Raw genomic sequence first — 22,542 nt, 5'->3', positions numbered from 1 at the left:
TGTGTGGAGATTTGTTCTCTAAGGAAGAACAAATCTGACTGTATTGAATCTGTTTCTTTTACTTTAACCTTTGTATTCTATTGTTTTTTCTAGAAGTTAAGCACTAAAGGAATGTTGCCCATAGCTTAAACTGTACTTAGTGGCTCTTCTCTGGGAACCCTGCCTCCCATGTCTGATCATTAATCTAAAATACCTTTGTTTAGTTCACAGGAAACATCCTGATCAGGCCCACCTGTGGATGGCTGCAGGAAAGAAGAAATTAGCATACCCTTTGTGGTGCTGGAGAAGACTCTTGAGAGTCCTTTGGACTGCACGGAGATCAAACCAGGCAATCCTAAAGGAAATCAACCCTAAGTATTCAGTGGAAGGACTGATGCTGAAGCTCCAATACTTTGGCCACCTAATGCAAACAGCCGGCTCATAGAAAAGAGCTTTATGCTGGGAAAGATTGAGGGCAGGAGAAGAAGGCGGGCAGCAGAGGAGGAGACGGTTAGGTAGCATCGCCAACTCAATGAACATGAGCTTGAGCAAACTCCAGGAGACAGTGAAGGACATGGAAGCCTGGCATGCTACTGTCCATGTGGTCGCAAAGAGTAGGACACGACTCAGGGACTGAACAACAACTCTGGAGTCTGGGCAGAGCTAGGAAACGTTTGCAACAACTAATCACCTTTTTTACTTTATCTCCTCACTTCCTTCTCTCTTTGTTCCATGAAAGAAGCTAGCATCCAAACCCGAGCAAGATGGTTCTCTGGGACTTTAGTCTACCATCTTCTTAGCCTGCTGGCTTTCTGAATAAAGTCACTCTTCTCTGCCCCAACAATTGGTGTCTCGATTTATTGGCCTGGCGTATACAGCGAGCAGTGTGAGCTTAGACTCAGAAACACATGGACCGAGCGAAATGAAGACTCCTCGACCTGGTACCAAGGTTTCCCAAAGTGTGACCACCCCCCATCTGACACCCCATCACAGCTTCAGCTTCTTGCTAACAGCATTAGCAAATCAGCTTTCCTCTCAGCATCTGTGCTCTCTTAAGAATGGAGACATAGAATTACTGTGAGAATCAAAGGCTTATAATAGATATAAGCATGTGTAGATTGCCAAGTACTAAAACAAATTGCTGTGGTTACTATTATTATTACAAGAACTCAATGATACATGTGAAAATGAGTTTCTTGGTTGTATAGTTAAACACTGATATTATAAAAATTACTTAAGAGACACATGGAACCTCTTTGAATGGATCATAAAATCAACCACCTAGAAAAGACCCACAGTGATGAGTACAAACTTCACCATGAACCCTGGCTCTATGGCGAGTTTCAACACCTTGGTGTTAAGAACAGTGCTCATGTTTATTTTATGGCTGCATGGAACATAACGGAAGCTAGAGATCCTTCGGTTTGATCCTAATGATTCATGGATGGAAAATAGAGCCCCTTGGCCTCCTAAGGCTGAATGGTTTGCCCAAGGTTGTTCGGCTAGAGAAAGCAGAAGTACAACTAATAATAATAGTACGAGGATGTGCACCTTACAGCGGAAATGTTGCTCATATATAAACCTATCCAGGCTTTAGAACCATTCAGGAATGGACAATATCTGCCTCCCCAGTGTTCATCAAGGACTAATTTTTCAAGCTGGGCTCTGAAGATAGGTTTCAGGGGTTCTTAATAAAAAACAACTATTATAGTTATTTTCTCCCATCAAACAATGAATATTTAAATGCTTTAGGAACCCATTTATTGCTTTCATCCATTTTATAGGTTGAAGTATTAGTAAAGATTTTCTTTGAAAAAAAAAAGCATTCTGCTACTGAAAATGCTTTTTAAAAAACCCATTGACCTAGAAGAAAAATAAAATGCTGAAAGAGCGAGAATAAAATTGAACATGGATGTGTTTGGGTGGATAAGTGGAGCTGTGGAGTGTATTAGGATGGGAGTAAAGGAAAAGCAAATCCCTTCATCAAATTCTCTAGTAACTCAATGTACAGGGATCACCCATGGGAAATGGGCTCTCTGATTCTCCCAGAGTCTGCCAGGAGAGCTTTACTATATCACTCTCCTTTACTAGAAATCTCTCTGAAGGCAAGGATCCCTGTCTTTCTAAAACAGTCATCTCCAGAATGCACATGGTTCTATTCATGGGGATGTGTGTGCTCAGTTGCTCAGTCATGTCTGACTCTATGTAAGCAGCCTCTCAGGCTGCTAGGTCCATGGAATTTTTCAGGCAAGAATATTGGAGAGGGTGCCATTTCCTCCAGGGAATCTTCCCAACCCAGGGATCAAACCAGTATCTCCTGCACTGGCAGGCAGATTCTTTACGACTGAGCTACCTGGGAAGTGATTCTTTGGGGACAGATTACTCCAAACCTTGAGGAGGGGCTGTGAACACAGGTTGATCTCTGTGTTCCCAAGGACAATGCAGCTGAAGTGGTCTTATGGGGAAACATGACACAGAGTCATTTTGTTTTATTTTACTTCTATATATTTTATTTTACTTTATTTCATTATTGTAAGGGGCTTCATAGGAAGAGAAAAAACAGAGAGTTGTAGATAGTACTAGTCAGTTGGGCTTCAATGAGTTTGATAAAGAAGGGTTCACGACAGTGCTTTTTAAACTATCCTGTCCCATGACTTACAGTAAAAGATACATTTGAAATCATGCTCCAATATGCATGCACATATGCAAACACAATAAAAATACATACAACTGTATAAATATATTACACGGCACTTAGCCTGACTGCATGCAATGCACTCATTTTCTTTCCTATCCTATCCTATCATAAGAATGGATAAATTGACTATTCAGAAGGCAAGATTAATGGGCCTTTTTGACTGGATTTGACAGGTGAAGGAGAAGGACAGATAAAGATAACTCCCTGACTTCTGACCTGGGTACCAGCCTTGTGTGGCTTCTATTGCCTGCATTAGGTGACAATGGACACTGGAAGAGATGCTGAGGGTAAGGAACAAAGAATCCTGTGCGCAGTATGCAGAGTGTGAGATGCTAATGGGAATGCTTTTAGTCTGAGAAACCCAACAGGAAAGTTGATATGCAAGGGACTGAAGTCAGACAGGAGCTTTAGACTCAGCATTCACTGGCATGCCAGTGGTAAATAAAGGTAAACTCCTTTTTTTTTTTTTTTAAAGGAGTTAAAAAAAAAAAAAAAAACTCCTTTTTTAAAAAAAGGAGTCCCATCATTTGGAGAGGAGAGAGATAAGAAGAGGCTTCCCAAGTGGTGCTAGTGGTAAAGAACCCACATGCCAATGCAGGAGATGTAAGAGACATGAGTTCAATCCCTGGGTTGGGGAGATCCCCTGGAGGAGAGCACAGCAACCCACTCCAGTATTCTTACCTGGAGAATTCCATGGACAGAGGAATCTGGTGGGCTACAGTCCACCAGGGGTCGCAAAGAGTCGGACATAATTGAAGTGACTTAGTATGCATGCAAGCATAAGAAGTCCAAGAATAGCATCCTGTGACTCATCAACCTTGAGCGGGTAAGCAGAGAAGCTTAAGTGCAGTGAGAAGGAGGAGAAACAGTCCCAGAGCTACAAATCTAGCCAGGAGAGTGAGGTCCCAAAAGCTGAGGGAATAGGGATTAAAAAACATAAACTGGGAAACCTTGAGATCTTAGGGGTCTTTTCTACCATCCATGCTCACATAGGTTGCGTTCCTGAAATTCTCCCGGTGAGAGAACTTGTGGTTAAGAAGACATGTACAATTGAGCTGAAGAGGCAAAGTCCTGAGTGAAAGTTTGACATCACTAGAGGTTTTATTTTAGCATCTACCAACTTGGTTTGGTGAAAGTCGTTCAGTTGTGTCTGACTCTTTGTGACCCCATGGACTATACAGTTCATGGAATTCTCCAGGCCAGAATACTGGAATGGGTAGCCGTTCCCTTCTCCAGGGGATCTTTCCAACCCAGGGATCGAACCTAGGTCTTCCACATTGCAGGCAGATTCTTTACCAGCTGAGCCATAGGGGAAACCCAATGAAACAGCATTTTACTTAAAATAATTTGCATCTTGTATTAGCAACAATAATGTAAATTTGATCACTTTTTCCTGTTCCATGAAAAATATTATGTACTGTCATGTATTAAATGATATTAATGATCTCATTCAATACTTAAAGTAACTCTGTGGGGCAAATATTATTTTATGTTTGCTTTCAAATGAAACACACACGCACACACTGACATACACGTGCCACCAGAGGCTTGAAATAGTTAAGTGCCCAAGGCCATGAATAAGTAAGTTACAGAGCCAGAGTTCTAACAAGGGTTTGTCTACCATGAACTTGGACTGGCAGCTATTGCCCTGGGCAGTATCAAATCCACCTTGCGTAAATATTTAGCTACAAATCCTTCTGTCACTAGGAACTCTTCAGGATGTACATGTCTCTGAGTCATAATACGATGCTTATGCATTCCATTCACTGCAGAGAACATGCAAACTAATATCTAAGCTTTCGCTTTTGGTTTTCTGACTACTGAATACCTTTTGAGCTTCACCACTCATGGTTCTGTATTTTTCATCCTAAGAGACCTCAGGGAATGCCATGACATTTGCATAAATTTAATCCCAATTGCTTAAATAAACAGAAAGTCATCTGTAAAGGCTACAATTACATATGAGAGGTATTTGAAGACAAGGAGGGGTTGCAATATGTTCTTATTTTCAAGTATAATCATGAATCCGTCTTGTGGGGAGGAAAAGACCCAGTTGCATCATCCTACAGTAAAGATAATTATATTTTGGAGCTATCATCTCCTAGAAGTGGAGCACACAGATTACAGTCTTTCTCCTCCGTATGAACATTGTCAGAAAGTAGAAAAGACAAACCTATTCCTTGTGGTTGGCTTGTAGGTGTTCTCTCTGATCCCTCTTCAGGTTGATAAGAAATGGAGAAGCAGATCCCTTGACCTCATTTTTTAGAAAGAGGGAAAAGATTATATCTTTTTACAATGTCTGTCAGCTTGAAAAAGCCATGAATCACGGCAAAACAGCATCTTATATTTAGTAATTCGTTTCCCGTTCAGATCAAGGTGACAGATCTTGTGCAAAATAGCTCCCCGTGACTCACAACAGCTTTCTGAGGTTTTGGTAACAAAGTTTGATGCATCGTTATCAATCCAGCTTCGAGGGTGTACACGATTCGTCTCGGTTATTAATAAGATATACAGTCTCCATCTGACTCAGAATGCAATGATTATTTCTTCCCCCCGGCATACCTCTCACCAAAAGAGAGAAGATGTATTCCAGACTTGAGAGAGGGTTTTTTGCGCCATCCCCAAAGCAATGCTGCTTGATTCTGCCATATCTAGAAATCTCAGGACGGATTTGAGACAAAAGACGAAGCTGAAACATGCAGGCAGAGTTTATTAATATCAAAATTTATATAACAGGTGAAAAAGGTTAAAGAGCTGCTAGTAGTATAGATATCGTATAGTTGTCATACTTAACATGCTGTTTTTGTTGCTGTTTTCCCCACTAGAATAAAAGGTCCATGAAGTTGAGAACTGTGTTTTGTTCACTGTGGCATCCCTAATGTTTAGATGAGCACCTGACATCACATTTGATGAATAAATAATGGAATGCAATGCAACACAATTTGACACAATATAATACAACATAAAATAAAATAATGTATCATAATTGCAATTTTTGTCTCTTCAGTCTTTACTACCATAGAGTAAACAGGCTTTTGTGTTGAGTTCTGGATCCGTGTCTTGTATTGTTGCTGGACACAGCAAGTCCTCACCCAACCCTTGATGAATGAATGAAAGAATGAATGAGAGACTGGAAGAAGGAGGCTGTGCTTCAAGGTGCTAATTGGGCGAACAAGTATGGGATGGTCCGCTGGCACAGCCGGGGCCTTGCAAACCTCTTTGGAGGTCCTGCGTGAGGAACCTCCCCAGGCAGCTTGGAAAGCCTGCACTGGGCTTGTTGTTATGGGTCCCCTGCCCATGATGCCAAGCCACCCAGCATTGCTGCCTGTAGGAGGGCAGCCCTCCTGTTAGACATCAGGGTGCTGGCTTAGATATGTGTAGTGATGTGTGCAGCCTGGGCATTGCCAGTCCTCACCACTCAGCTGCTCATCACGTCTTCAGCAGGAGCTCAGCCTTTCTGGAACCTTCGTCCCTACTTCTCAGAGGGTACTTTCCGTGGATACCTGCACACCTGTCCTCCATCCTCCCAGCTGAGGGATTCCGTCCCCACTCCCAGTCGACATGCATCACATGCTCTGTTCTCCCAGCTGTTGAGAGCAAATGGGATCATTTTATGCAGCAAGAGACATCACAGTGTGGGTTGGGGGCATGGAGGGGGAGACCCTGGACCTGAGATTTGAAAGTCCAGCCGTGTGAGGGCAGAGGGAGGTAGAGAGAACACTCTGGCACGTATTAGGGGGCAGATAGATGTCTCTGCATTGATTGTTCCTGGAAAATCATTACATCTACATTGGTGGTGTTTTCACCCTTATTTAGTGTGTGTGTTTCCCCAGCATCTTCTCCCACCAGATCCTTCAAGACAGATATTTGGATTCTGCCTGAAATGTGCCCACCACGCCTGCCCAAAGGGGTTTGAGATGATTCCCCAGGTCTAGAAGACACCTCTGTCCGCACTGCTTGTCTGTCAGTGGCTCAGGGTTCATCTCAGCTTCCCTCTCTCCCCTCTTCTTCCCCAACCTCTTCACCCTGGATCCCTCTGCTTTCCCACAAGATTTCTAAATGTTCCCATCCCTTTCGTCTTTCTCGTCTCTGTCTTGTGCATGCCTCTGTCCTGTCCCTCTCTGGGTCCTCCGTTCTCAGTACCTATTCTTATCTTTCCCAGTTCCCTCACTATCATATGCTTCTTTCCCTGTGATATCTTTTCTCTTCTATCCTATTCCTGGATTCTCCCTTAGTCTCTGGTTGCCTTTATTCCATTTATTTACTCATTAAGGGATTCATGGACTAGATCTCCATGTAGAGCCCATGATGGGTCATATACTCCAGCAGACCCTGGAACATAGCAGAACTTAACACATAACTGGAAAAACAGTTACTGCTCTCTCATCAGCACTCCTTCAGCACTCACTTATCAGCACTCCATCTCCCCTCCTTCCAGCTCAGGAGATGAGTTTCCTTTGGTCCACATGGAATAATGATCCTCAGTCACAAAGACCTGAATTTGAGTGCTGGCCTGATTGCTCAGCTGGTAAAGAATCCGCCTGCAATGCAGGAGACCCGGGTTCAGTCCCTGGGTTGGGAAGATCCCCTGGAGAAGGGAAAGGCTACCCACTCCAGTTTTCTGGCCTGGAGAATTCCATGGGGTCGCAAAGCATTGGACACCATTGGCCCACTGTCACTTTCACTTGCCTCGCTCAAAAAGTATAAACCTAGGCAAGGCCGTTGATCTCTCTGAACTTCTCTCAAGTCTGTGCATAAAGTACTTGGAATATTGTGGGTGCTCAATAAATCTAAGTCACCATTCCTTCCCTTCATCTCCACTCCAATTCAATTCTGCAAAGACTATCTCAGCACCTGCATTCTGACAGACATTGTGCTAAACATTATCCATCAAACAAAGTTACGTTTTACTTTCCAGGATCTTACACCCTGGTGGAAAGGACAGATTGTGTGTAAATTATGCTATCATTCGAGTAGGATCTGTGTCCTAGATGGTCCAGCTCCTATATGTGCTCACAGTGAAGGGAGCCCAGTCCAGCCGTGAAATATTTTCAAAAAGCAATGGCAGTGACTTCCCTGGTGCTCCAGTGGAGAAGACTTCACCTTCCAATGCAGGGAGTGCAGGTTCAATCCCTAGTCAGGGAGCTAAGATTTCACATGCCTGTGGCCAAAACAACAACAACAAAAAACATAAAACAGAAGCAATACTGTAACAAATTCTGTGCTGCTGCTGCTAAGTCACTTTAGTCATGTCTGACTCTGTGCAACCCCATAGACGGCAGCCTACCAGGCTCCCCCGTCCCTGGATTTCTCTAGGCAAGAACACTGGAGTGGGTTGCCATTTCCTTCTCCAATGCATGAAAGTGAAAAGTGAAAGTGAAGTCACTCAGTCATGTCCAACTCTTAGCGACCCCATGGACTGTAGCCCACCAGGCTCCTCCCTAAAAATAATCCACATTAAAAAAAAAATCTTAAAAGGAAAGCAGTGACAAAGTTTTCTTATTCAATCACTAAGCAGTGTCCGACTCTTTGCAACCCCATGGACTGCAGAACACCAGGCTTCCCTGTCCTTCACTATCACCTGGAGTTTTCTCAAACTCACGTCCACTGAGTCATTGATGCCATCCAACTGTCTCATCCTCTGTTGCCCCCTTTACCTCCTGCCCTCAGCCTTTCCCAACCAGCATCAGGGTCTTTCCCGATGAGCTGGCTCTTCACATCAGGGGGTCAAAGTATTGGAGCTTCAGCTTCAGCACCAGTGAGGGACTTTGACCAGGACCCAATGTGTAATTCCCACCAGCCATTCCTAAATCTTCCTTGAACCCCTGTGCATTCAGATTTTACACCTGATCCAGACTCTCTGTCTCATGCCACCCCCCCATTCCCAAATCTCCTTTAAGCTCCCAAGCCATCTAGCTTTTCCCTTCTCCTTTTCTCTATCCCCAAACTCATCGGTATGCAAACTGACTCAGCCTCTTTGGCTGAGATCTCTCCCCTTTCCTCTGGTCTCTCTTGTTGAGATTTTATCCGTTCTTCTTACCTGATGTTAACATTTACTTGTAATGAATCTTGTGTGAGGACAAGGAACACATACATTAGTGACTCCAGTCACTGGGATAATGATGATGCAATGCACGTGTTGATGATCATATCTAATAGTTAGTAACTTCCCAGAATGTATCACCTTATACCATCCTTCAAGCTCACAGAACTCCTGCAAACTAAGTGTGGTGAACTGAGCCATAAACATTCACCTCTTCCTTTGCACAGAACTGAATGAACCCATTCAAACTCTAGAAGACTACCATGGGAAAGAAGCAGATTCTTCTCGCTCTGCCACTGGAGATGAACAAGGGAGCACGTGGCTTTAGCTGTCAAGGAAAAATTTTCCCCTAAGCAAGTAGGCATTGAAAGGAAAGCAGAAAATCACCATGAAATGAGCAGAAACTAATCACCCCATGCCCAGGCTCACATTTCCTCTTGACTTCCTGTCCAGAAATGTGCTTATTTTTCAGTTCACTTTAAGTCAGAACCCCAGGGATGTGATAACAGCAGTTAACTGTAAGCTTTGGGGTGATTTAAATTTCTTCTTGACAAAATGTGTATTTTTCATATTTCCAGCATGAAGCATGTGGGTTTAAAAAAAATAATAAAGCCAGGGAAAACATATTTGTAAGAAAGAAGCAATTTCTTTTCACAACTTGAAATCTGGAAAAACATCTGAGGGCGGGCTGCGGCTGACTTCATCCCGGCCGGTCACAGGGAACTGACATCACCGTTGACTTTGGAACACGTTTGAGGCTACAGAAAAGAAAGTATCTCCACCAAAGAATTCTGGGATTTAAAAATGACCACAGGCCATCGTTTCCTTTGGAGTAAAGTTTGGAGCAAATTCACTCATCTTATAATCAAACTAGATGAGAGGGTGAAAGGCTGGCTGAGCAGAGGGTCCTCGTGGGATCTATTTACCAATGGGTCTGAGGAATAATTGAGCAACTGGTTGGCCTGAAAGAAGAGCAACGATAAACACACATGTTTGGTTTTATGAAAACGCTCCTGAGTTAGAGAGGGGGTGTGACAGTCAGCAGACCTTCGGGTAATCCCTATGTCTTCTGCACTGATCTGAGGGTTGTGAGGGTTAGTGCCCCAAGACTTTGAGATCCTTGGAAGCATGAAGCAAGTCTGCTTTAAGAGCACTGCAGTGGGGTACCAGGTTTTCCTGGGATGCAGAGAACACCTAACAGCTTTGTGGAAGCTGCTAGTTACATCGGGGATGGATGACTTCTTTCGTCAGCCAATGGCAGGTTTTAGCCACGGGATCCCAAGCAACAGAAAGATAAAACCACAACGAGTAAAGTAACTGAGGGCCCAGCTTTATAACATCTGGGTGACTCTGTCCCTCACCACTCTCTCAGAACTGGCTGGAAATCCTGGTCACGGGAGAGATTGAAATTCCTGACTGGTGGTCTCTTTTCACTCTGCAGGAGGGAAATCCCGGGTGAAACTCAGGTTAAAAATATAAACACACACACACAAAAAATATATATATAAACACACTTTTCCCAATTCAATAAAAATATTAGGCACCATCTAACTGTGTGAGTTTCACCTATGTGGTTGCATGTAGCAACAGTCCATTCATTCCCATGAGTGTCTCTTGCTTCCCATTGTAGGGGCATAAGGATCTTCCCAGATGGCTCAGTGGTAAAGAATCTGCTTGCTAATCCAAGAGACGTGGATTTGATCCCTGGATTGGGAATATTCCCTGGGTCAGGAAGATCCCCTGGAGGAGGAAATGGCAACCCACTGTAGTATTATTGCCTGGAAAATCCCATGGATAGAGGAGCCTGGCAGGCTACAGTCCATAGGGTTGCAAAGAGTCAGACACGACTGAGTGACTGAGCATGCATATACATAACATGATTTATTGATCTACTTTTCTATAATGGACATTTAAGGAGTGTATTAGGGTTCTCCATAAAAAAAAAAAAAAACTGATAGGAAAGGGAGAGAAAGATAATTGATAGATAAATAGGAAGAGGAAATTTATTTACAGGAATCAATTCACCTGATTATGGGGACCAAGAAGTCCCAGAATCTGCTGTCTGCAAGCTGGAAAGAACCAAGAAAGCAGGCCAGTGGTGTAATTCAGTTCAAATCTGAAGACCTGAGAATCAGGGGAGTGGAGGGAGTAAGCCCCCATTCGAGCCCAAAAGTCCAAGAATTGGATCAGGGAGCTGGTGCTGTAAGTTTCCCTGCAAGTCTGAATGCCCAAGAACTCAGAGTGCTCATGATATCTTTCTTGTTCTACTGAGGCCTTCAACTAACTAATGAGACCCATTCACACTGGTGAGGACCAACATTACTCAGTCTACCAGTTCAAATGCTGACATGGTTCAGAGACACCCTACAGACCCACCCAGAAGTAAGGCCAGTAGCTTCTTGGGCATCTCTCAGTCCAGTCAAATTGACACATGAAATTAATCATCAGAGGTGGCTTTCAGTTTGAAACCTGTCATAGGCAAGTTTCCTAGGAGCAAGAGACAAGAATTCTTGGACAAGTATTAATAATTCATTAAGGAGTGCTCTTAGGAGAAACCAATAAGGAGGTAAGGGAAAAAGTATGGGGAAAGCTCTGGGTCAGAGACAGAAGCTAAGCAAGAATGTGGGCTCAGGATCCAGAGTCTGATCCTGGGGGGAGCTCTGAAGCATAAATTGAACCCTGTACTGCATAGAAGTACTTTATCAGATAAATGACTTTCATTATGCTCTCCAACTATGTGGCTCCTCTTTTCATTCTCTCAACATTGTCTTTCACAGAGCAAAGCTTTTCAATTTTAATTAAGTCCAATGAATCCATTTTTGTTTCCTGATAAAGTTAACTTTTCAATTTGACAATAATACTTGGTATTGAATCTGAAAGCTCATCACTAAACCCAAGGTGATACAGATATTTTCCAATGGTTTCCTCTAGAAGTTTTATACTTTTGCATTTTTACATTTAGGTCCATCATCTCTTTCCAGTTAATTAGAAGCTTTTCTCGTAAGCTCTTACATTTGGATCTAAAAACCTCATAGAATTGCTTTTTCTTTGGGAGACAAAATAGGGGTCAGGATCAGATTTTTTTCCCCCATGTGAACCTCAGTGGATGCAACAGTATTTATTGAAAAGATTGTCTATTAGTCACTCCTCGGCGGTGGCACCTGTGTCATAAATGAAGTGTCCTTATTTGACTGGGTCTATTTCTGGGCTCTCTTCAGGCCCACGGATATATTTGTCTGCCCTTGCTCCAAGGCCACATTGCCTTAATTAATGTAGCTTTATAAGAAGCATTTATATTGGGTAGCATAAATCCTTCAACTTTGTTCTTCTTTTTTAAAACCACCTTGCCTATTTTTTGTCTCTTTGTATTTCTGTGTAAATGAGAGAATCAGCTTGAAATTTCCGTTAAAAATTTTTGAAATTCTTACTAGAGTAGCATGAAATCCATAGATCAACTATCGGTAATGCAATATTAACTTAATGGTGTTAATTCTTTCAAACCTGGGACATGAAACAGCCGACTCTTGAACAACATGGATTTGAACTGCAGGAGGCTACTTACATGTGGATTTTTCTTAGTAAATATGTGTTACAGTACTACATGATCTGTAGCAGTACTGTAGTACTCTATGGTGTAGTACTATATCCATTGTATATATTGGCTATATGCTGTATATATATTGGCTATAGGCACAGATGCAGAGGCATGGATATGGAGGGACCACTGTAGTTACACAGGGATTGTCACTGTGCAAGAGGTTGGCAGCCCTAACCACTGAGTTGTTTGAGGGTCAAGTATATATTCCTCCATTCTTCGGGGTCTTCTTTCAGTTCAGTTTAGTCGCTCAGTCATATCCAACTCTTTGTGACCCCATGGACTGCAGCACGCCAGGCCTCCCTGTCCATCACCAACTCCCGGAGTTTACTCAAACTCATGTCCATTGAGTCAATGATGCCATCCAACCATTTCATCCTCTGTCATCCCCTTCTTCTCCTGCCTTCAATCTTTCCCAACATTACGGTCTTTTCAAATGAGTCAGTTCTTCACATTAGGTGGCCAAAGTATTGGAGTTTCAGCTTCAACATCAGTCCTTCTGATGAACACTTAGGACTGATCTCCCGTAGGATGATTTGACTCTCAAGAGTCTTCTCCAACACTACAGTTCAAAAGCATCAATTCTTTAGCACTCAGCTTTCTTTATAGTCCAACTCTTACATTCATACATGACTACTGGAAAAAACATAGCCTTGACTAGATGGGCCTATGCTTGACTAGATGGACATATGCTGTCTAGGTTGGTCATAACTTTCCTTTCAAGGAGTAAACATCTTTTAATTTCATGGCTGCAGTCACCATCTGCAGTAATTTTGGAGCCCCCCAAAATAAATCTCTCACTGTTTCCCCATCTATTTGCCACAAAGTGATGTGACTGGATGCCATGATCTTAGTTTTCTGAATGTTGAGCTTTAAGCCAACTTTTTCACTCTCCTCTTTCAATTTCATCAAGAGGCTCTTTAGTTATTCTTCATTTTCTGCCATAAGGGTGGTGTCATCTGCATATCTGAGGTTATTGATATTTCTCCCGGCAATCTTGATTCCAGCTTGTGCTTCCTCCAGCCCAGTGTTTTTCATGATGTACTCTGAATATAAGTTTAAATAAGCAGGGTGACAATATACAGCCTTGACATACTCCTTTTCCTATTTGGAACCAGTCTGTTGTTCCATGTCCAATTCTAACTGTTGCTTCCTGACCTGCATACAGATTTCTCAAGAGGCAGGTCAGGTGGTCTGGTATTCTCATTACTTTCAGAATTTTCCACAGTTTGCTGTGATCCACACAGTCAAAGGCTTTGGAATAGTCAATAAAGCAGAGATAGATGTTTTTCTGGATCTCTTTTGCTTTTTCAATGATCCAGTGTATGTTGGCAATTTGATCTCTGGTTCCTCTGCCTTTTCTAAAACCAGCTTGAACATCAGGAAGTTCACGGTTCACATATTGCTGAAGCCTGTCTTGGAGAATTTTGAGCATTACTTTGCTAGCATGTGAGATGAGTGCAATTGTGCAGTAGTTTGACCATTCTTTGGCATTGCCTTTCTTTGGGATTGGAATGAAAAGCTTTTCCAGTCCTGTGGCCACTGCTGAGTTTTCCAAATTTGCTGGCATATTGAGTGCAGCACTTTCACAGCATCGTCTTTTAGGATTTGAAATAGCTCCACTGGACTTCCATCACCTCCATTAGCTTTGTTCGTAGTGATGCTTCCTAAAGCCCATTTGACGTCACATTCCAAGATGTCTTGCTCTGGGTGAGTGATCACACTATCGTGATTATCTGGGTCATGAAGATCTTTTTTCTATAGTTCTTCTGTGTATTCTTGCCACCTTTTCTTAATATCTTCTGCTTCTGTTAGGTCCAAACCTTTTGTGTCCTTTATTGTGTCCATCTTTGCATGACATGTTCCCTTGGTATCTCTAATTTTCCTGAAGAGATCTCTAGTCTTTCCCATTCTATTGTTTTCCTCTACTTCTTTGCACTGATCACGGAGGAAGGCTTTCTTATCTCTCCTTGCTATTCTTTGGAACTCTGCATTCACATGGGTATATCTTTCCTTTTCTCCTTTGCTTTTCGCTTCTCTTCTTTTCACAGCTATTTGTAAGGCCTCCTCAGATAGCCATTTTGCTTTTTTGCATTTCTTTTTCTTGGCAATGGTCTTGATCCCTGTCTCCTGTACAATAATCAATAACCTCCATCCATAGTTCATCAGGCACTCTATCAGACCTAGTCCCTTAAATCTATTTCTCACTTCCACTGTATAATCATAAGGTATTTGATTTAGGTCATACCTGAATGGTCTAGTGGTTTTCCCTATTTTCTTCAATGTAAGTCTGAATTTTGCAACAAGGAGTTCATGATCTGAGTCACAGTCAGCTCCCAATCTTGTTTTTGCTGACTGTATAGTTTCTGCATCTTTGGCTGCAAAGAATATAATCAATCTGAACTCGGTGTTGACCATCTGGTGATGTCCATGTGTAGAGTCTTCTCTTGTGTTGTTGAAAGAGGGTGTTTGCTATGACCAGTGCGTTCTCTTGGCAAAACTCTATTACCCTTTGCCCTGCTTCATTCTGTACTCCAAGGCCAAATTTGCCTGTTACTCCAGGTGTTTCTTGACTTTCTACTTTTGCATTACAGTACCCTATGAAAAGGACATATTTTTTGAGTGTTAGTTCTAAAAGGTCTTGTAGGTCTTCATAGAACCATTCAACTTCAGCTTCTTCAGCGTTACTTGGATTACTGTGATATTGAATGGTTTGCCTTGGAAACAAACAGAGATCATTCTGTCGTTTTTGAGATTGGGTCTTCTTTAGATCATCTCAATAATGCTTTATGGTTTTGTGCGCAGAGGCATCTTCCATTTTTAACTAGATTTATTTCTGTGTATTTGAAGTTGTTTGGTTATTATATATGTTTACATGCTTCTAAAGGTCCGTCTAGTCAAGGCTATGGTTTTTTCAGTGGTCATGTATGGATGTGAGAGTTGGACTGTGAAGAAAGCTGAGCGCCGAAGAATTGATGCTTTTGAACTGTGGTGTTGGAGAAGACTCTTGAGAGTCCCTTGGACTGCAAAGAGATCCAACCAGTCCATTCTGAAGGAGATGAGCCCTGGGATTTCTTTGGAAGGACTGATGCTAAAGCTGAAACTCCAGTACTTTGGCCACCTCATGTGAAGAGTTGACTCATTGGAAAAGACTCTGATGCTGGGAAGGATTGGGGACAGGAGGAGAAGGGGACGACACAGGATGAGATGGCTGGATGGCATCACTGACTCAATGGACGTGAGTCTGAGTGAACTCTGGGAGTTGGTGATGGACAGGGAGGCCTGGCGTGCTGCGATTCATGGGGTCGCAAAGAGTCGGACACGACTGAGCCACTGAACTGAACTGAACTGGACTGATTTAGTTTTTGCTTGCTTATTGCTGGTATATAGAAATATAACTGACTTAAAAAATACTGATTCCTAGTTAATGAATAATTATAACAGTTTCCTGCATTCTTTATTTGGGCCCCAGGCGGAATATCTCCTGTTTGTCTCTCTAGTTACAAGCAACTGTTCTCCAGACTGATCTATGCCCTAATGGGTTGCACATCAAAGGCTCTAAAGCCTCTGAGCTTCTTCTGGGTTTGGGCAATGAGTCCCTTAGGAGAGGTCTGTTTTCTTGTCTGGTTCCATTCCTTTGAGATTGCCTCTGGCTGATGGTCTCTCAGCAGAAAGTCATGGCTCCTCTCAAAATGGTTGATTCTGCAGGGGTTAGTCTCCCAGTTTTCATCCCATTCCTTCCTTGAGCTTACCAGTGATAAAAGCTCTAGTGCTGTTGGCCCTGAGTTCCGTCACCATCCCCTGTGGCTCTACTAGACTTTGCCTACAGTGGTGTAAGAGTTGCCTTGTAAATAAGCTCCACTAGAACTATCTCCATCTGTGTGTGCTGTGTCTGTTGGGATCTTGACTGAAACAGGTAGAGAGAATTTTAAACAGCAGAAGCCTTCATTGAAGGATGGGAAAGCCAAAATTTGTATAGCAAATCTTTAGGGAAATTAGAACTGTATTATTTCCACATTGGTCCTTTGGTTGTCCCTCCCTCATTTTACTGTCAATGAGAAAAGTAGTGCCAAAGATATGGTTCAGAGCATATATCACATACACAAGAAACCTCCCATCCTTACAAAATGTTGTCTCCACGATGCTGCCAAGGTTGAGCTATCAACAGAACCCCTGCCCCTTTATACGAGCCTCCCTGGTGGCTCCGATGATAAAGAATCTGCCCACTTTGTGGGAGACCTGGGTTTGATCCCTGGGCTGGGAAGATCCCCTGGAGGAGAGCATGGCAACCCATTCCAGTATTCTTTCCTGGAGAATCCCATGGACAGAGGAGCCTGGCAGGCTACAGTCCAAGGGGGTGCAAAGAGTCGGGCACAACTGAGGTGACTAAGCACAGCACAGTAGTACTTGCTTTGGGGCAATTAGGGTCATTATAAAGCAGTGAATCTCAAAGGCCTCCCTGCACTGAACTGTCTCATTGCAGTAGCAATTGTTCATTAGTTTGAGGCACCAGACCAGTGCACAAAGTACCTGGTAAGTTCACAGACTAGGTAAGCATCAGAGATGGGTAAAGCAAAGTCAGATCTAGAATAGGCATCACTTCCAGTAAGGACAAATTCCTGCCTCATCAAAATGAATGCAATTTATTTTCATTCACCAAGGCTGGCTGATCCTTTCAAGGAATGGTGCCGTAAGAAGCCTCAGGGTTGGTTGTTGCTTCTGCAATGAGTGATGGAAGAAGTTGGGCCAACCCAGGTGAAGAGAAGCCATGCTTTTAAGAATGATTCCTGTCCATGCTGCTGTGGACGTCTGTCCACAGCCCGTTGAGTAAGCACATGTCTTGTTAGAAGAGGAGGCTGATTATTATTTGTTAAAACCCTAGCCGCGTGATTACCAAGGGCCTTTTACACAGAAGGTCATTTTGGTGAGTCTTTTCAAGAGACAAAATTCAAGTCTTTGTTATTATTGCAAGCAAGACACAGACTTGATTCGCTTATGCAAAAATAATTTATTGGAGACCTATGAGGTAGTTTACTTAATCGAAGGGGATGTACAGGCATCAGAAGATGTCTGACTGTGGGAACTGGGGTGATAGTTAGTGTGGCTATATAATTCATCATTTCAACCATGACACTTTGGAGAGTGAAAGGGAGTGTTATTAACAATTATGTTGGGACAACCGGTATTCATCCCAGCATGTGGTCCCATGGGGATAGTCTCTCTGGACTTTACCATTAGGATGTTTTAGCTCCAGCTGTCTCTCATTTTTTTTGCCTCTCCACTTAAATTTCAAACTCTGGGGAGAGAGAGAGACAAATTGCAGAACTTGAGTCACACGTCCATGCCTGGGACAGGGGAGTGTGGGAAAACTTGACTAACAGTCTCACCAGACCTTAGCCCAAGAGCAGAGGAGTATCCTAAAGGGAAGTCAGAAATCTCTTATCAGATTTAAAAAAAAAAAAAATCCTAGGCAGGCAAAACAGCAAATGTCTACTCCCCCTAAAGAGACATATTAAGAATAATTGAGACCTGAAATGACATGTTTTCCTGTAGACAATACTTGAAATTTCCACTGTGCAGTGTCAGGCATTGAAAAGAACATGGTCATTTGGAGCCAGGGGACCTGGATTTAAGCCTGACTCCGTCACTTTTCAGCTGTTGTCACTTGGTGCAAGGGCTCTTTTTAGACTCTGCCACTTCACCTCGAACACTGGGATCAAGATCCATGGAGGTGGAGGAAACAGAATGTTCTGAACACGGAAGGAAATAATATATGCAAATGCCTACTGAAGGCTGGCTCGCTTAGATTCTCAATGACTCATCCCTCCACCACCCCTACCTGATTCTTTTCTTTAAAATAAAAAAGAAAGAATAAGCTAGTGAGAAGTTGCTGTACAGCACAGGGAGCTCAGTCTGGTGCTCTGTAACAACCTAGAAGGGTAGGGGAGAGGCGGGTGTGTTGGAGGGAGGGGATATATGCATATTTGGGCTTCGCTGGTTGGTCAGATGGTAAAGAATCTGTCTGCAATGTAGGAGACCAGTGTTCAATCCTGGAAAGATCCCCTGGAGAAGATCCTGGCAAGAATCCCCAGTATTCCTGCCTGGAGAATCTCATGGACAGAGGAGCCTGGTGGGCTATGGTCCCTGGAGTTGCAAAGAGTTGGACACGACTGAACGGCTAACACTTTCACTTTTTACATGGCTGATTCATGCTGTTGTAGGACAGAAACCAACACAACATTGTAAAACAATTATCCTCCAATTAAAAAAAAAAATTAAAGCAAATAAAAATAAAAAAGTCAATGTTCCTGCAATTGGAATGGAATAGTTCGGTCACCTGACCTGCCTCTTGAGAAACCTATATGCAGGTCAAGAAGCAACAATTAGAACTGGACACAGAACAACAGACTGGTTCCAAATAGGAAAAGGAGTACGTCAAGACTGTATACTGTCACCCTGCTTACTTAACATCTATGTGGAGTACATCATGAGAAATGCTGGGCTGGAAGAAGCATAAGCTGGAATCAAGATTGCCAGGAGAAATATCAATAACCTCAGATATGCAGATGACACCACCCTTATGGCAGAAAGTGAAGAGGAACTAAAAAGCCTTTTGATGAAAGTGAAAGAGGAGAGTGAAAAAGTTGGCTTGAAGCTCAACATTCAGAAAACGAAGATCATGGCATCTGGTCAAGATCACTTCATGGGAAATAGAGTGGGAAGCAGTGGAAACAGTGTCAGACTTTGTTTTTTGGGGCTCCAACATCACTGCAGATGGTGATTGCAGCCATGAAATTAAAGGACGCTTACTCCTTGGAAGGAAAGTTATGACCAACCTAGATAGCATATTGAAAAACAGAGACATTACTTTGCCAACAAAGGTCCATGTAGTTAAGGCTATGGTTTTTCCAGTGGTCATGTGTGGATGTGAGAGTTGGACTGTGAAGAAAGCTGAGCACCAAAGAATTGATGCTTTTGAACTATGGTGTTGGAGAAGACTCTTGAGAGTCCCTTGGACTGCAAGGAGTTCCAACCAGTCCATTCTGAAGGAGATCAGCCCTGGGATTTCTTTGGAAAGACTGATGCTAAAGCTGAAACTCCAATACTTTGGGCACCTCATGCGAAGAGTTGACTCATTGGAAAAGACTCTGATGCTGGGAGGGATTGAGGGCAGGAGGAGAAGGGGATGACAGAGGATGAGATAACATCACCGACTCGATGGATGTGAGTTTGAGTGAACTCTGGGAGTTGGTGATGGACAGGGAGGCCTGGCGAGCTGTGATTCATTGGCTTGCAAACAGTTGGACACAACTGAGTAACTGAACTGAACTGAACTAATGGAGATGGATGAAGCTGGGTTTTATTTCTGATGCCACCATTTAGAGCTATAGGGCTTTGGGTAAGTTTTGTAACTTTGCCAAGCTTTAATTTCTTTAAAAGAGAGAAGAATATCCACTCCAGGGTGTTTTAAGAGGCTTAAATGGGATGAGAGTTTTCAAAGAGCCTGGCACCCTTGCCAGCATCAGTGGGTGCTCAATGAACACGGTAGAATTGGCATGTTCTGTTCCGGCTCATCAGAGCTGCTCAGTGTTTCTGAGATAAACAAGAACCCCTGCAGCAAAATAAAATGTTCTCAAACTGCAGAGCAAATAAGCAATTTGTTAGGAAGTTCATGAGATAAGAAGGCATGAATAATTTCCAGGGTGCCCTCCAAGGTAGGAACAGCAGTCTCTGGCGGTTCTGGAAGAGTCTGTCAAAATCGGCTTCCAGAAGGAGCATGCATCCGAAGAAAGAAATTCCTTCTGTTTTTGGACAAAACTCCAAAATCTACTAGACTTGTTCCTCCCACTCCCATTTTACTCCGGTTGTCATTGTTAACTGTGGAGCTTGGGGAACAAAAGCAAACTTAGAAAGTGGAACTGGAAAGGCAGTGAGAGTTTTATTTCCACATCTTCCATTTTGTACTTGAATTTAGAAAATAATTACCTATCTCTAATACCAATACTTGCATTTGTAAGAGAAAATAGGGCTTCAGAGCATTGGCAAGTACCATGGGGCCATATCTCTCCACCACCCCAGTCCATGTTACATCATGAATGCAGCTGGACAGTTTCCTGCTGAGCCCAGAGGGGCTTCAAAACCCTACTCTAGGGGCCACTGCAAATTAGTCAATATGAGTCTTGAAATAAATTATGTTTACTGTAGTGAACATGATTTTTTTGTTGATCACTTAGTCGTGTCCAACTCTTCACGACCCCATGGACTGTGGCCTACCAGGCACCTCTGTCCATGGAATTTCCCAGACAAGAACACTGGAGTGGGTTGCCATTTCCTTCTCCAAGGGATCTTCCTCACCCAAGGATCAAGCCTGGTCTCCTGCATTGCAAGCAGATTCTTTACTGACTGAGCCACCAGGGAAGTCCTGTAGCAATGATCAAGACAGTTAATGCTGTCTCAGGGTTTACTGTGTGCTTTATATACTATACTCACAATAGTACTAACTCTTATTATTTCTACTTTATAGGTGGGAAAACAGTAAGACAAAGTGATTATGAGAAAGGCATTGATACGAAAGCCCTTCTTCTCTCTTCTTAGTCTTGACTGAGAGCAAAAAGGAGGGAATTCCTGCTGTGAAGGCTTCTGCCTTCTTAGAAAAGCCCTAGAAAATATGTTTCTGCCCTCATCTTCCTCTCTAGAGCCAGGTACCTTTGTCTGGTAGAGAGGAGAATGTTGGCCTCCATTTGGCCATGCAGCATGGAAAATCTTAGTTCTTGGACTAGGGATCAAACCCCGCCCTTTAATTGGAAGTGTGGAGTCTTGTCCATTGGACCTCAAGGGAAGTGCCCAGAGCTAGGTTTTAAAGCTAGGTTTTCAACTCTAAAATGTATAGAATGGAAGGAAAAAAAAAAATAGCGCTTACCAGACCCTCAGAGAGGGAGTCAGCAGGGTGGACAGGAAAAAATGCTGGTCTAGGGGTTAACAGGCAGGAAGTGGTGTCCTGACTCAGCAGCTGACTTCAGCAAGTCACTCAGCCCTCTCAGCCTTCTCTCTATCCATCTGTTTGTTTAAAATGTTGACATTGACCCTTGGCCTTCCTTCGTGCCATGAGGACACAGCTGACTCTGTGCAGAGACAGGAGGTGATGTCATCAGCCTCTATCATCGTTCCCATCCCTGGGCTGCTGCTCCTTCATTATTCATCTGCCTTCACCTCTATCTTGCTCTCCGTCCCCACCCCCTCCACCCAGGCTGGTGCCACCTTCTAACAGGTCTGAAACAAGGCAGGATGGGGACATGGAGAAAGCAAGATGCAAGAGTCCCTGAGAGGCCTTGTGGCAAGGGCTCCTTTTCTGGCTGCTAAAGGTTTTTTGGGGGAGATGGGTGCATGGGGGTCTTAAGGCAAAGAGCAGGTAGGCTAAAGATCAGGACACTGGCCAAGCAGACTGTGGGCTGGGCCTGGAAGGCACCTGGCAGAGCTCAGTGAGGAAGACTCCTGACCAGGACTGCAGGGTCCCCAGGCTCAGAGGATTACCTTAGGAATCCAGTTACTAGATCGGGGGAGAAAGGTGGCTCCAAGACCCCACCTGTCCTGGTCCCCAGAGCTCTGAGCTAGGGAGGCGAGCCTTCAGAAGGCAGAGGATCTGGGGATAGAATGCAGGCAGGTGCACACGGACACAGCTGACCAACAGGGCTGCCCGCGCAGCCTTCAATTTGCTCAGAAGCCTCCCCTGTCTTGTTTGCCTGAAGTTTGCAAATGGTCAGAGCCAATGGAGGCCATCGCAAGGCTTTGATTCTCTCCTGCCCACGTTCACAGGACAGGATCTGGTCTATCTGTCTGGATCAGTGTGGACCCTGAGTGATGTTCAAACCCGTCTCCTCATGTCTACATTTTGGGTCAAATTTCATAGGGGGTGTAACTTAGGAACCACTCTCAAGTTCCTCTGGAAATGATTTGACTTTTCCAACCTGACTAAGGCAGCCGAATGGGCTTTCAGTGCTAGAAAACACCAAGGAGGAACCAGTCTCCTCCAGGAAGATGAAGGCAGCCCCACCACCTTCCCACATACAGTGAAAGTGAAAGGTGCTCAGTCGTGTCTGACTCTGTGATCCCATGGACTATACAGTCCATGGCATTCTCCAGGCCAGAACACTGGAGTGGGAAGCCTTTCCCTTCTCCAGGGGATCTTCCCAACTCAGAGATCGAACCCAGGTCTCCCGCATTGCAGGC

At 43.5% G+C, this 22,542-nt stretch overlaps 1 long non-coding RNA gene across 1 annotated transcript in view; it reads left to right on the top strand.

Moving 5' to 3' along the window:
* The window catches only part of LOC138990774 (uncharacterized), a 56,027-nt gene extending 55,562 nt beyond the window's left edge, over positions 1-465 (top strand). Inside the window, exon 3 of the long non-coding RNA XR_011466874.1 lies at positions 204-465. This is a non-coding gene — a long non-coding RNA (uncharacterized lncRNA). The remainder of the gene's footprint in view (positions 1-203) is intronic.
* Positions 466-22,542: the final 22,077 nt, after the last annotated feature.

Source organism: Bos mutus, chromosome 14 (assembly GCF_027580195.1).
Source record: "Bos mutus isolate GX-2022 chromosome 14, NWIPB_WYAK_1.1, whole genome shotgun sequence".
In the NCBI taxonomy this organism is placed as follows: Eukaryota; Metazoa; Chordata; class Mammalia; order Artiodactyla; family Bovidae; genus Bos; species Bos mutus.
This window is presented reverse-complemented; position numbering and strand designations above follow the sequence as displayed.